Consider the following 16046-nt stretch of genomic DNA (forward strand, 5'->3'; position numbering starts at 1 on the left):
CTGACCAGTGTCTCTCAGTCCCCTCTCTCTCAGGGAGATATCTGTACGCTGACCAGTGTCTCTCAGTCCCCTCTCTCTCAGGGAGATATCTGTACGCTGACCAGTGTCTCTCAGTCCCCTCTCCCTCAGGGAGATATCTATACACTGACCAGTGTCTCTCAGTCCCTCTCTCTCAGGGAGATATCTGTACGCTGACCAGTGTCTCTCAGTCCCTCTCTCTCAGGGAGATATCTGTACGCTGACCAGTGTCTCTCAGTCCCCTCTCTCTCAGGGAGATATCTGTATGCTGACCAGTGTCTCTCAGTCCCCTCTCTCTCAGGGAGATATCTGTACGCTGACCAGTGTCTCTCAGTCCTCTCTCTCTCAGGGAGATGTCTGCACGCTGACCAGTGTCTCTCAGTCCCCTCTCTCAGGGAGATATCTGTACGCTGACCAGTGTCTCTCAGTCCCCTCTCTCTCAGGGAGATATCTGTACACTGACCAGTGTCTCTCAGTCCCCTCTCTCTCAGGGAGATATCTGTACGCTGACCAGTGACTCTCAGTCCCCTCTCTCTCAGGGAGATATCTGTACGCTGACCAGTGTCTCTCAGTTCCTCTCCCTCAGTGAGATATCTGTACGCTGACCAGTGTCTCTCAGTCCCTCTCTCTCAGGGAGATATCTGTACGCTGACCAGTGTCCCTCAGTTCCTCTCCCTCAGTGAGATATCTGTACGCTGACCAGTGTCTCTCAGTCCCCTCTCCCTCAGGGAGATATCTGTACGCTGACCAGTGTCTCTCAGTCCCTCTCTCTCAGGGAGATATCTGTACGCTGACCAGTGTCTCTCAGTCCCTCTCTCTCAGGGAGATATCTGTACGCTGACCAGTGTCTCTCAGTCCCTCTCTCTCAGGGAGATATCTGTACGCTGACCAGTGTCTCTCAGTCCCCTCTCTCTCAGGGAGATATCTGTACGCTGACCAGTGTCTCTCAGTCCCCTCTCTCTCAGGGAGATATCTGTACGCTGACCAGTGTCTCTCAGTCCTCTCTCTCTCAGGGAGATATCTGTACGCTGACCAGTGACTCTCAGTCCCCTCTCTCTCAGGGAGATATCTGTACGCTGACCAGTGTCTCTCAGTTCCTCTCTCTCAGGGAGATATCTGTACGCTGACCAGTGTCTCTCAGTTCCTCTCCCTCAGTGAGATATCTGTACGCTGACCAGTGTCTCTCAGTTCCTCTCTCTCAGGGAGATATCTGTACACTGACCAGTGTCTCTCAGTCCCCTCTCTCTCAGGGAGATATCTGTTTACTGACCGGTGTCTCTCAGTTCCTCTCTCTCAGGGAGATAGCTGTACGCTGACCAGTGTCTCTCAGTTCCTCTCTATCAATGAGATATCTGTACGCTGACTGGTGTCTCTCGGTCCCCTCTCCCTCAGGGAGATATCTGTACACTGACTGGTGTCTCTCATTCCCTCTCCCTCAAGGAAATATCTGTACACTGACTGGTGTCTCTCAGTCCCCTCTCTCTCAGGGAGATATCTGTACATTGAATGGTGTCTCTCAGTCCCCTCTCTCTCAGGGAGGTATCTGTACACTGACTGGTGTCTCTCAGTCCCTCTCTCTCAGGGAGATATCTGTACACTGACTGGTGTCTCTCAGACCCTCTGTCTCAGGGAGATATCTGTACACTGACTGGTGTCTCTCAGTCCCTCTGTCTCGTAGAGCTATCTGTACACTTACTGGTGTCTCTCAGTCACTCTCTTTCAGGGAGACATCTGACAATGACTGGTGCCTCTCAATCCGTCTCTCTCGGGGACATATTTGGGGGCAAATCAAATTGGCGAGGGTAGTTTGGAATACGAGTTCATGGAATGCATTTGAGACAGTTTCCTAGAACCGTACATCATGTAACCAACCAAGGAACAGGCTATTTTAGATCTTATATTGTGTAATGAGACAGGGTTAATTAGTAATCTCAGTAAAGGATCCTCTAGGGAAGAGTGATCATAATATAATAGAATTTCACATGGAGTTTGAGAGTGAAGTACTTAAGTCAGAAACTAGAGTCTTAAATGTAAATAAAGCCAATTACACAGGTATGAGGGGCGAGTTACCTCAGGTAGATTGGGAAATTAAATTAAAGGGTATGACGGTTGAAAAGGAATGGCAAACATTTAAAGAAATATTTCATTATTCTCAACAAATGTACATTCCAGTGAGAAATAAAAACTCCAAGGGAAATGTGATCCATCTGTGGCCAACTAAAGAAGTTAAGGATAGTATTAGATTAAAAGAACAGGCTTATAATGTTTTTTTTATTCGTTCATGGGATGTGGATGTCGCTGGCAAGGCCGGCATTTATTGCCCATCCCTAATTGCCCTCGAGAAGGTGGTGGTGAGCCGCCTTCTTGAACCGCTGCAGTCCGTGTGGTGAAGGTTCTCCCACAGTGCTGTTAGGAAGGGAGTTCCAGGATTTTGACCCAGCGACGATGAAGGAACGGCGATATATTTCCAAGTTGGGATGGTGTGTGACTTGGAGGGGAACGTGCAGGGGGTGTTGTTCCCATGTATCTGCTGCTCTTGTCCTTCTAGGTGGTAGAGGTCGCGGGTTTGGGAGGTGCTGTTGAAGAAGCCTTGGCGAGTTGCTGCAGTGCATCCTGTGGATGGTGCACACTGCAGCCACTGTGCGCCGGTGGTGAAGGGAGTGAATGTTTAGGGTGGTGGATGGGCTGCCATGAAGAGTAGTAAACCTGAGGATCGAGAGAGTTTTCGAAACCAGGACGACCAAAAAATTGATAAAACGGGAGAAAATAGAATATGAAAGTAAACTTGCAAGAAATATAAAAATGGATTGTAAGAGCTTCTACAAATAGGTAAAAAGGAAGAGGGTAGAGAAAGTAAATGTGGGTCCCTTAGAGGCTGAGACAGGAGAAATTATAATGGCAGAGACATTAAATAAATATTTTGTATCTGTCTTCACAGTAGGAGATACAAAAAATATATTGAAAATAATAGGGAATGAAGGGACTAAGGAGAGTAAGGAATTTAAAGTAATTATTATCAATAGAGAAAAAGTACTTGAGAAATTAATGGGGCTAAAAACCAATAAATCCTCTGGACCTGATGGCCGACATCCTAGGGTTCGAAAAGAGGTGGCTGCAGAGATAAAGAATGCATTGGTTGTGATCTTCCATAATTCCATAGATTCTAGAACCGTCCCAGCGGGTTGGAAGGAAGCAAATGTAACCCCGCTATTCAAGAAAGGAGAGAGATAGAAAACAAGGAACTAAAGGCCAGTTAGCCTGACATCAGTCATCGGGAAAATGCTGGTATCCATTAATAAGGAAGTGGTAACAGGGCACTTAGAACATCATAATATGATTTGGCAGATGTTTAACAAATTTATTAGAGTTTTTTGAGGATGTAACCAGCAGGGTAGATAAAGGGGAACCAGTGGATGTAGTATATTTGGATTTTCAAAAGGCATTCGATAAGGTGCCACATAGAAAGGTTACAGTACGGAAGGAGGCCATTCAGCCCATCGAGTCCACACCAGCTCTATGCATGAGCAATCCAGGTAGTCCCACACCCCGCCCTATCCCCATAGCCTTGCAATTTTTTTTCCTTTCAAGTACTTATCCAGTTCCCTTTTGAAGGCCATGATTGAATCTGCCTCCACCACTCCCTCGGGCAGTGCATTCCAGATCCTAACCACTCGTTGTGTCACCTCATGTCACCTTTGGTTCTTTAGCTAATCTCCTTAAATCCATGTCCTCTGGTTCTTGACCCTTCCGCCAATGGGAACAGTTTGTCTCTATCTACTCTGTCTAGACCCTTCATGATTTTGAATACCTCGATCAAATCTCCTCGCAACCGTCTCTGTTCCAAGGAGACCAACCCCAGCTTCTCCAGTCTATCCACATAATTAAAGTCCCTCATCCCTGGAATCATTCTAGTAAATCTCTTCTGCACCCTCTCGAAGGCATTCACATCTTTCCTAAAGTGCAGTGCCCAGAACTGGACACAATACTCCAGTTGTGGCCAAAGCAGTGTTTTATAAAGGTTCATCATAACTTCCATACTTTGTATTCTATGCCTCTATTTATAAAGCCCAGGACCCCGTATGCTTTTTTAACCGCTTTCTCAACCTGCTCTGCCACCTTCAACAATTTGTGCACATATACCCCCGGATCTCTCTGTTCTTGTCCCCCTTTTCGAGTTGTACCCTCTAGTTTATATTGCCTCTCCTCGTTCTTCCTACCGAAATGTATCACTTCACATTTTTCTATTAAATTTCATCTGCAACGTGTCCACCCATGCCACCAGCCTGTCTATATCCTCTTGAAGTCTATCACTATCCTTCTCACTGTTTACTACCCTTCCAAGTTTTGTGTCATCTGCAAATTTTGAAATTGTGCCCTGTACACCCAAGTTCAAGTCATAAATATATATCAAGAAAAGCAGTGATCCCAGCACCGATCCCTGGGGAACACCACTGTACACCTCCCTCCAGTCCGAAAAACAACCGTTCACCACTACTCTCTGTTTCCTGTCACTTAGCCCATTCTGTATCCATGTTGCGACTGCCCCCTTTATTCCATGGGCTACAATCTTGTTGATAAGCCTACCGTGCGGCACTTTATCAAATGCCTTTTGAAAGTCCATATACACCACATCAACCGCATTGCCCTCATCAACCCTCTCTGTTACCTCATCCAAAAACTCTATCAGGTTAGTTTAACAGGATTTGCCTTTAACAAATCCATGCTGGCTTTCCATCATCAATCCAAACTCGTCCAAGTGACTGTTAATTCTGTCCCGGATTATCGTTTCTAAAAGTTTCCCCACCACCGAGGTTAAACTGACAGGCCTGTAGTTGCTGGGTTTATCCTTACACCCTTTTTTGTACAAGGGTGTAATATTTGCAATTCTCCAGTCCTCTGGCACCACCCCTGTATCTGTGGATGTTCGGAAGATTATGGCCAGTCTCTCTGCAATTTCCACCCTTACTTCCCTCAGCAACCTAGGATGCATCCCATCTGGACCGGGTGACTTATCTAATTTAAGTATAGCTAGCCTTTCTAGAACCTCTTCTTTATCAATTTTTAGCCCATCCAGTATCTCAACTATATCTTCCATTACTGAGACACTGCCATAATAGGTTGTTACGCAAGATAAAGGCTCATGGGGTTGGGGGTAATATATTAGCCTGGATAGAGGATTGGTTAACGGACTGATTACAGAGAGTCGGGATAAATGGGTTATTTTCCGGTTGGCAGGCTGTAACTAGTGGGGTACCTCAAGGATTGGTGCTTGGGCCTTAACAATTTACAATCTTTTTTAATGACTTGGATGAGTATAATGTATCCAAGTTTGCTGATGATACATAGCTAGGTGGGAAAGTAAGCTGTGAGGAGCACAGATGTCAAGGAGCATACAAGGTAGGATAAGGCAGAAAAGGAAAGCTTATGTCAGACACCGAGAACTCAATGCTGCAGAAAACCTAGAGGAGTATAGAAAGTGCAGGGGTGAAATTGAAAAAGAAATTAGGAAAGCAAAAGAGAGGGCATGAAAAATATTGGCAAGTAAAATCAAGGAAAACACAAAGATGTTTTATAAATAAATTAAGAGCAAGAGGATAACTAAGGAAAGAGTAGGGCCTATTAGAGACCAAAAAGGTAACCTATGTGTGAAGGCAGAAGATGTGGGTATGATTCTTAATGAATACTTTGCATCTGTTTTCACAAAAGAGTGTGACGATGCAGACATTGTAGTTAAGGAGCAGGAGTGTGAAATATTGGATGGGATAAACTTAGTAAGAGAGGAAATATTAAGGGGATTAGCATCTTTGAAAGTAGATAAATCACCAGGGCCGGATGAAATGTATTCCAGGCTGCTAAGAGAAGCAAGGGAGGAAATAGCGGAGGTTCTGACCATCATTTTCCAATCCTCTCTGGATACAGACGTGGTGCCGGAGGATTGGAGGACTGCTAATGTTGTACCATTGTTTAAAAAGGGAGCGAGGGATAGACCAAATAATTATAAGCCAGTCAGTCTAACCTCGGTGGTGGGCAAATTATTGGAATCAATTCTGAGGGACAGGATAAACTGTCGCTTAGAAAGGCACGGAGTAATCAAGGACAGTCAGCATGGATTTGTTAAGGGAAGGTCCTGTCTGACTAACTTGATTGAATTTTTTGAGGTGGTAACAAGGAGGGTCGATGAGGGTAGTGCATTTGATGTAGTCTACATGGATTTTAGCAAGGCTTTTGACAAGGTCCCACATGGCAGATTGGGCAAAATAGTAAAAGTCCATGGGATCCAAGGGAAAGTGGTAAGTTGGATCCAAAATTGGTTCAGTGGCAGGAAGCAAAGGGTAATGGTCGACGGATGTTTTTGTGGCTGGGAGGCTGTTTCCAGTGGGGTTCCGCAGGGCTCAGTACTCGGTCCCTTGCTTTTTGTGATATATATTAATGATTTGGACTTAAATATAGGGGGCATGATTATGAAGTTTGCAGATGATACAAAAATTGGCCGTGTGGTTGATAGTGAGGAGGAAAGCTGTAGACTGCAGGAAGATATCAATGGACTGGTCAGGTGGGCAGAAAAGTGGCAAATGGAATTCAATCCGGAGAAGTGTGAGGTAATGCATTTGGGGAGGGCAAACAAGGCAAGGGAATACACAATAAATGGGAGGATACTGAGAGGTGTAGAGCAAGTGAGGGACCTTGGAGTGCTTCACATCCCCTCCCAGTGCTTCACATCCCCTCCCAGTGCTTCACATCCCCTCCCAGTGCTTCACATCCCCTCCCAGTGTTTCACATCCCCTCCCAGTGCTGCTCTTCCCATTCCAGTGCTTCACATCCCCTCCCAGTGCTTCACATCCCCTCCCAGTGCTGCTCTTCCCATTCCAGTGCTTCGCTTTCCCTCTCCTGGGATGTTGCAACTGTCAGAGGTATTCAGTATTGAACCTCTGTTTGTTAATTCAACACTTGTAGGAGATCATTTCACTGCCCCCTGTCTCCGCCCCTGTCTCCGCCCCTGTCTCTGCCTCCTGTCTCCACCCCATGTCTACGCCCGATTCTGCCTCCTGTCTCCGCCCCATGTCTCCGCCCCATGTCTCCGCCCCATGTCTCCGCCCCATGTCTCTGCCTCCCGTCTCTGCCTCCCGTCTCTGCCTCCCGTCTCCGCCCCATGTCTCCGCCCCATGTCTCCGCCTCCTGTCTCCGCCCGTCTCCGCCTCCTGTCTCTGCCTCCTGTCTCTGCCCTATGTCTCCGCCCCCGTCTCCGCCCGTCTCTGCCTCCTGTCTCCGCCCCCTGTCCCGATATGCGCCAAGTCAGGATGGTGTGTAACTTGGAGGTGATGCTGTTCCCATGCACCTGCTGCCCTTGTCCTTCCAGGTGGTGGAGGTGCTAACTCCCTGGTCCTGGGAAGGTGCCCCTGTTGCAGGAAGCCATGAAATGCCACTATTACTGTGCCTATACTGAGTGGATAAAGGATAAGACGTCATTTTCTAATCATTGTAATACTGGGAAAGGGTTAATGAGAGCTGCTGCTGTTGAGGTCCAGTTTATCCAAACACCTTCAATCTAGATGCAATCTGCTAATTTGAATCTGACAGGTGCATGCTGGTCTTGCGGACACAATGTCCTTGGTTATTCTTGTCTCTAAAACTGCCTCAGGTTCTAACATCAGGTCACTTCATTCACAGAGAACAATATACCTTGTTATCTCCTGTAGCTGTAGTCTAAGCTAGACATAGGGCACTTAAAGTGAGTGTCCTGAATTGCTTATGTCTCCCGAGACATTCTGTTGGTCACCCTTTGTTTGTGCTTCAGTGACCCTTCACAACTAATGCTGTGTCATTTCTATTCTGCTTGTGTGCAGTCTCACTGAGTGAAAGCATTTCGACAAAACCTGTGGAAATAGGGTGCTTTTTATTTGGCTACTTTGCAAGGCTGAAGTCTTTGCGTCTGATCCATGCATGTCATATTGATTCCTTGGATGAGAGGGTTGTCCTGTGAGGAGAGATTGAGTAGAATGGGCCGATACTTTTTTAAAATTCGTTCACGGGATGTGGGCGTCGCTGGCAAGGCCGGCATTTATTGCCCATCCCTAATTGCCCTCGAGAAGGTGGTGGTGAGCCGCCTTCTTGAACCGCTGCAGTCCGTGTGGTGACGGTTCTCCCACAGTGCTGTTAGGAAGGGAGTTCCAGGATTTTGACCCAGCGACAATGAAGGAACGGCGATATATTTCCAAGTCGGGATGGTGTGTGACTTGGAGGGGAACATGCAGGTGGTGTTGTTCCCATGCGCCTGCTGCCCTTGTCCTTCTAGGTGGTAGAGGTCGCGGGTTTGGGAGGTGCTGTCGAAGAAGCCTTGGCGAGTTGCTGCAGTGCATCCTGTGGATGGTACACACTGCAGCCACAGTGCGCCGGTGGTGAAGGGAGTGAATGTTTAGGGTGGTGGGTGGGGTGCCAATCAAGCGGGCTGCTTTATCTTGGATGGTGTCGAGCTTCTTGAGTGTTGTTGGAGCTGCACTCATCCAGGCAAGTGGAGAGTATTCCATCACACTCCTGACTTGTGCCTTGTAGATGGTGGAAAGGCTTTGGGGAGTCAGGAGGTGAGTCACTCGGCGCAGAATACCCAGCCTCTGACCTGCTCTCGTACCCACGGTATTTATATGGCTGGTCCAGTTAAGTTTCTGGTCAATGGTGACCCCCAGGATGTTGATGGTGGGGGATTCGGCGATGGTAATGCCGTTGAATGTCAAGGGGAGGTGGTTAGACTCTCTCTTGTTGGAGATGGTCATTGCCTGGCACTTATCTGGCGCGAATGTTACTTGCCACTTATGAGCCCAAGCCTGGATGTTGTCCAGGTCTTGCTGCATGCAGGCTCGGACTGCTTCATTATCTGAGGGGTTGCGAATGGAACTGAACACTGTGCAGTCATCAGCGAACATTCCCATTTCTGACCTTATGATGGAGGGAAGGTCATTAATGAAGCAGCTGAAGATGGTTGGGCCTAGGACACTGCCCTGAGGAACTCCTGCAGCAATGCCCTGGGGCTGAGATGATTGGCCTCCAACAACCACTACCATCTTCCTTTGTGCTAGGTATGACTCCAGCCACTGGAGAGTTTTCCCCCTGATTCCCATTGACTTCAATTTTACTAGGGCTCCTTGGTGCCACACTCGGTCAAATGCTGCCTTGATGTCAAGGGCAGTCACTCTCACCTCACCTCTGGAATTCAGCTCTTTTGTCCATGTTTGGACCAAGGCTGTAATGAGGTCTGGAGCCGAGTGGTCCTGGCGGAACCCAAACTGAGCATCGGTGAGCAGGTTATTGGTGAGTTAGTGCCGCTTGATAGCACTGTCGACGACACCTTCCATCACTTTGCTGGGGTTTAGAAGAATGAGAGGTGATCTCATTGAAACATAACAAGATTCTGAGAGGGCTTGACAGGGTAGATGCTAAGAGGCTGTTTCCCCTGGCTGGAGAGTCTAGAACTACGGGGCATAGTCTCAGGATAACGGGTCGGCCATTTAGGACTGAGATGAGGAGAAATTTCTTCACTCATAGGGTTGTGAATCTTTGGAATTTTCTACCCCAGAGGACTGTGGACACTCAGTTGTTGAGTATATTCAAGGCTGGGATCGATAGATTTTTGGATTCTAGGGGGAATCAAGGGATATGGGGATTGGGTAGGAAAGTGGAGTTGAAGTCATAGATCAGCCATGATCTTATTGAATGGCGGAGCAGGCTCGAGGGGCTGTATGGCCTACTCCTGCTCCTGTTTCTTATGTTTCTTATATTGTTTGACCGCACTTTGAATGTCTAATAGAATGACACCATCAGCCTCTCATCTTCTGCTCCTATCTCAGATGAAAATGGTACTGCATTTTTCTTGTTTCTGACAGGACGCACACAGGCGAGACGAGCGTGTGTCAGCTGAGCTCCAGATAACAATATTCCTTTCTCCCCAATATGCCTTTTTTCTCTTATCAAGCACACAGCTTATATTAAAAACATTTCCTTTATTCACCAGCGATAAGTGGAGATTTAAAAATACATTAACTGAGAGATCTAGTGGATCGGTTAGGGAAACCTGAACTGATTTATTCTGATTTTAAGTGTCCAAGCTGTTTGAATTTTGAAGCCTTCTGCTGTGTTCTGCCGCACTCCCCAATCCCAAGTGTTGACTGGGTGTAACAAAAAGAGGCCATTCAGCCCCTTGAGCCAGCCCTGCCATTCAACTGCACTGGTGGATGGCTCGCTCAGATGTGACGGTGCCCCCTCAGGGGCTGGCTGGTCCTCTGAGGAATCGCCCTCCACCGTCACGGCAGTCGCTGAAGGCCCTGTAAGAGAACAGAAGGCAATATTAAGCATGATGACAGATGTTGAGGTGCTGAAGATGGCAAGGCATGTTAACATCAATTACTGTTGTGAGTGCTGAATGTTAAAGTTCTGTCACCAGCCATTTGTCGGGTGGCAGTCTCGGCGTCCCCCACAGACAGGCACTCAAGGGTACGGCTCAATTCGAGAGCCTCCTGCTCTGCGTCTGTGAGGATGACCTGATGTTGCGGCCCCCCTCTGGTCCTCGCCCTCTCCCGTGCATTCTGGGCTCTCTTCTATAAGGGGAGAAAGTAGAGAGGTGTGAGTGAGGGATGGTGACGTGGCCAACCGCTGAATGCATTGGTTTGAGTGAGGCTGACCATGAAAGAGATGCATCAGAGGGTGAGTATGAGACAGAGTCATGACATTGTATGAGGATTGGTTTGAGTGGTAGTGATGGGATGAGTACTGGGGAGGTGAGTAAGTGCAGGTAAGTTGAGGATGAGGTTTGAGTGGGTGTGAGGAGTGATGTGATAGAGTAGTGTTGGCAGTGCGGAAGGAGTTGTGGGGTGGGGGCGGTGATGTGGAAGACGGAATGTAGGAGAATGAGTGTACTCACTTTGACTGACCTAGTTAGGTCATTGAAGCGCCTCCTGCACTGGATCCAGGTGTGGGAGATGTTGCTGCTGCTGCTGACCTCCTCTGCCACCTCGAGCCAGGCCTTCTTGGTGGCAGAGACAGGCCACTTCCTCCCATCCGCCGGGTAGAAAATATCCCTCCTCCTCCTCACCCCATCCAGTAGGACCTGGAGTGAGGCATCAGTAAATCGGGAGCAGCCTTTCCCCTGGGCTGCTCCATTCTATAATTTTGGTCGTTTGCTCCAGGAGGACGTTCCCGATGGCTGGGGAGTCCAGAACCAGGGGTCACAGTCTCAGGATACGGGGAATGCCATTTAGAACTGAGATGAGGAGAAATTTCTTCACTCAGAGGGTGGTGAACCTGTGGAATGCTCTACCACAGAAGGCAGTGGAGGCCAAGTCATTTGATGTAATCAAGAAGGAGATAGATATATTTCTTAATGCTAAAGGGGTCAAGGGATATGGGGAAAAAGTGGGAACAGGGTACTGAGTTAGACGATCTGCCATGATCATCTTGAATGGAGGAGCAGGCCCGAAGGGCCGAATGGCCTACTCTTGCTCCTATTTTCTATGTTTCTATTAGATCATGGCTGATCTGTACCTGAATTTCATTTACCTGCCTTTGCTCCATTTCCCGTGATACCCTTACCCAACAAAAATATATCGCTGTCAGTTTTGAAAATTTCAATGACCCCCTGCATCCACAGCCTTTTGGGGGATAGAGTTTTAGATTTTCACGACCACTGTAAAAAAGTGCTTCCTGATTTCGCTCCTAAACGGCCTAACTCTAATTTTAAGTTTATGTCCCTTGCTCTTGATTCCCCCACCAGAGGAAATAGATTCTCTGTATCTTTTTTAAAATTCATTCATGGGACATGGGTGTCGCTGGTGAGGCCGGCATTTATTGCCCATCCCTAATTGCCCTTGAGAAGGTGGTGGTGAGCCGCCTTCTTGAACCGCTGCAGTCCGTGTGGTGACGGTTCTCCCACAGTGCTGTTAGGAAGGGAGTTCCAGGATTTTGACCCAGCGACGATGAAGGAACGGCAAAATATTTCCAAGTCAGGATGTTGTGTGACTTGGAGGGGAACGTGCAGGTGGTGGTGTTCCCATGTGCCTGCTGCTCTTGTCCTTCTAGGTGGTAGAGGTTGCGGATTTGGGAGGTGCTGTCGAAGAAGCCTTGGTGAGTTGCTGCAGTGCATCCTGTGGATGGTGCACACTGCAGCCACGGTGCGCTGGTGGTGAAGGGAGTGAATGTTTAGGGTGGTGGATGGGGTGCCAATCAAGCGGGCTGCTTTGTCCTGGATGGTGTTGAGCTTCTTGAGTGTTGTTGGAGTTGCACTCATCCAGGCAAGTGGAGAGTATTCCATCACACTCCTGACTTGTGCCTTGTAGATGATGGAAAGGCTTTGGGGAGTCAGGAGGTGAGTCACTCACCGCAGATTACCCAGCCTCTGACCTGCTCTTGTAGCCACAGTATTTATGTGGCCGGTCCAGTTAAGTTTCTGGTCAATAGTGGGGGTTTCGGCAATGGTAATGCCGTTGAATGTCAAGGGGAGGTGGTTAGACTCTCTTTACTCTATCAAATCCCTTTATCATTTTAAATACCTTGATCAGATCACCCCTCAACCTTCAAAACTCAGGGGAGTACAGGCCAAGTTTATGCAACCAGTCATCATAATTTAACTTTCTAAGCCCCGGTGTGATTCTGGTGAATCTGTGCTGCACCCCCTCCAAGGCCAATCTATCCTTCCTGAGATTCGGTGCCCAGAACTGAATGCAGTAACTCCAGATGGGATCTGACCAAACTTCTGTACAACTGAAGCAAAACTTCCTCCCCTTTGTATTCCTGCTCCCTTGAGATAGAGGCTAACATTCCATTAGCCTTTTTGATTGCATTTTGTACCTGTGCACTAGCCATTAGTGATATGCGGACATGGACACCTAAATCACTTTGCTCCTACACAGCACCTGGTCTCTCACCATGCGGAAAATATTCCAATTTATCTTTCTCGGATCCAAACTGGATGACCTCACACTTCCCCACATTGAACTCCATCTGTCACAGATTTGTCCACTCACTTAGCCTGAACATGTCCCTTTGTCCTCCCATCTACACAACTTATTATGCCACATAACTTAATGTCATCTGCAAACTTGGATATACAGCTCTTTACTCCTTCATCCAAGTCATTAATAAACATGGTGAAAAGCTGAGGCCCCAGAACATATCTCTGGGAACCACCATTTGTCACATTCCACCAATCAAAGTGCATTCCCTTTATCCTTACTCTTTTTCTCCTAGCTCCTAACCAATTACCAGCCCATGACCAAAGGGTGGTGCATTCTTAGACACAGGCCTTTCAAATTTAGATACAAATCCAGCCCAGACTGATAGTCTTCCCACCGTCCAGCACTAAGAGTTTTATCAGCAGTGGGTTCCGCCAGTCCCCAGTCCTAGTCCCTATCCCCGGTCCCCTATCCCCGGTCCCCTGTCCCCGGTCCCCTGTCCCCAGTCCCAGTCCTCTGTCCCCTGTCTCCGGTCCCCTGTCCCCGGTCCCCTGTCCCCAGTCCCAGTCCTCTGTCCCCTGTCCCCGGTCCCCAGTCCCTGTCCCCTGTCCACTGTCCCCAGTCCCCACTCCCTGTCCCCGGTCCCCAGTCCCCGGTCCTCTGTCCCCGGTCCCCTGTCCCCAGTCCCCTGTCCCCGGTCCCCTGTCCCCAGTCCCAGTCCTCTGTCCCCTGTCCCCTGTCCCAGTCCCCAGTCCCCTGTCCCCTGTCCCTGGTCCCCTGTCCCCAGTCCCAGTCCTCTGTCCCCTGTCCCCTGTCCCCGGTCCCCAGTCCCTGTCCCCTGTCCACTGTCCCCAGTCCCCACTCCCTGTCCCCGGTCCCCAGTCCCTGTCCCCTGTCCATTGTCCCCAGTCCCTGTCCCCGGTCCCCTGTCCCCGGTCCCCTGTCCCAGTCCTCTGTCCCCTGTCCCCGGTCCCCTGTCCCCAGTCCCAGTCCTCTGTCCCCTGTCCCCAGTCCCGGTCCCCTGTCCCCTGTCCCCGGTCCCCAGTCCCCTGTCCCCGGTCCCCTGTCCCCAGTCCCAGTCCTCTGTCCCCTGTCCCCTGTCCCCGGTCCCCAGCCCCTGTCCCCTGTCCCCTGTCCCCAGTCCCAGTCCTCTGTCCCCTGTCCCCAGTCCCGGTCCCCTGTCCCCGGTCCCCGGTCCCCTGTCCCCGGTCCCCTGTCCCCAGTCCCAGTCCTCTGTCCCCTGTCCCCTGTCCCCGGTCCCCAGTCCCTGTCCCCTGTCCACTGTCCCCAGTCCCCACTCCCTGTCCCCGGTCCCCAGTCCCCTGTCCCCAGTCCCAGTCCTCTGTCCCCTGTCCCCTGTCCCCGGTCCCCAGTCCCTGTCCCCTGTCCATTGTCCCCAGTCCCTGTCCCCAGTCCCTATCCCTGATCCCCTGTCCCCTGTCCCCAGCCCCTGTCCCCAGTCCCGGTCCTCTGTCCCCTATCCCCAATCCTGTCTCCAGTCCCCGGTCCCCAGTTCCTAGTCCCCTGTCCCCAATCACTGACCCCAGTCCCCCATCTGTGCACACTGGATTCCCCAGATGTACAGTCCGTGCACACTGGATTCCACACGTGCAGACTGGATTCCGCAATCTCCCACTGTATCCCTAGCAATAGCCAGAAGACCAGCTTATCTGAGGCCAGGATTCCAGCTGCAGCCCTCTCAGGTCTTATATCTGCCCCTATTTCCTTGCACAAGGTCTTGCCTAGACTGCAAAGAGGTTCCAGGCTAATAGCTCTGGACCCCAAAGTTGGGCACAAAAAGACCTTGAGAAGTGGATTGATCCTGTGGGTTGGGGAAGGGGAAATTGGCCCTTTTTATCTGCATAGAGGAAGATTTTGTTGTATCTGTGATACGTACAAACATATGAAAAAGTGGGGCAGGAAAAGATCAGCTGCTCCATCAAGCCTATGCCACAGTCATGATGGCCGGAGCATCATGACCAGATACTCTCTCCCTCTCCCGCATCTCTCCCTCCCAGACTCTCTCCGTCCCCCTCCTCTCTCCCTCCCCTGCAGCCATCTAATCTCCTGGGAGAGGCAAAAAACAGAGAAGATCTCAACTCAGTGGGTTGTCCACAAAAACAATTTTAAAATTAGCCCTTTTAGGCATAGGAAAGACCATTTGTCCAGCTTCTGACTCTTTTGATCGATCAACCCCACCTGCTCAGCATACTCCTCAATCCTTTCGCTCTCTGGGAACACATCTAATTGCCTCTCAAACCCATTCATCGAAACATAGAAAATGGGAGCAAGAGTAGGCCATTCGGCCCTTCGGGCCTGCTCCGTCATTCAAAATGATCATGGCTGATCGTCTAACTCAGTACCCTGTTCCCGCTTTTTCCCCATATCCCATGATCCCTTTAGCATTAAGAAATATATCTATCTCCTTCTTGAATACATCTAATGACTTGGCCTCCACTGCCTTCTGTGGTAGAGAATTCCACAGGTTCATCATCCTCTGAGTGAAGAAATTTCTCCTAATCTCGGTTCTAAATGGCATTCCCCATATCCTGAGACTGTGACCCCTGGTTCTGGACTCCCCAGCCATCGGGAACATCCTCCCTGCATCTAGCCTGTCTAGTCCTGTTAGAATTTTATATGTTTCGATGAGATCACCTCTCATTCTTCTAAACTTCAGTGAATATAGGCCTAGTCGACCCAATCTCTCCTCATACGTCAGTCCTGCCAACCCAGGAATCAGTCTGGTAAACCTTTGTTGCACTCCCTCCGTGGCAAGGACATCCTTCCTCAGATGAGGAGACCAAAACTGCACACAATACTCCAGATGTGGTCTCACCAAGGCCCTGTATAACTGCAGTAAGACATCCCTGCTCCTGCACTCAAATCCTCTTGCAATGAAGGCCAACATACCATTCGCCTTCCTAACTGCTTGCTGCACCTGAATGCTCGCTTTCAGCGACTGGTGTACAAGGACACCCTGATCTCTTTGCGCCTCCACTTTTCCCAATCTATCACCATTCAGATAATAATCTGCCTTTCTGTTTTTACAACCAAAGTGGATAACCTCACATTTATCCACGTTATACTGCATCT

General features: G+C 49.3%; 1 protein-coding gene and 1 long non-coding RNA gene across 2 annotated transcripts in view; one reads left to right on the forward strand and one right to left on the reverse strand.

Annotated features, from left to right (window-relative positions):
• The window catches only part of LOC137303908 (pro-neuregulin-3, membrane-bound isoform-like), a 578922-nt gene that overhangs the window by 147709 nt on the left and 415167 nt on the right, over positions 1–16046 (forward strand). The gene's annotated exons all lie outside the window — the stretch shown is intronic.
• LOC137303995 (uncharacterized) overlaps positions 9991–16046 on the reverse strand; it is a 69645-nt gene continuing 63589 nt past the window's right edge. The window contains exon 2 of the long non-coding RNA XR_010958500.1: positions 9991–10331. This is a non-coding gene — a long non-coding RNA (uncharacterized lncRNA). The remainder of the gene's footprint in view (positions 10332–16046) is intronic.

The sequence above is a fragment of the Heptranchias perlo genome, chromosome 36 (assembly GCF_035084215.1).
Source record: "Heptranchias perlo isolate sHepPer1 chromosome 36, sHepPer1.hap1, whole genome shotgun sequence".
NCBI lineage: Eukaryota > Metazoa > Chordata > Chondrichthyes > Hexanchiformes > Hexanchidae > Heptranchias > Heptranchias perlo.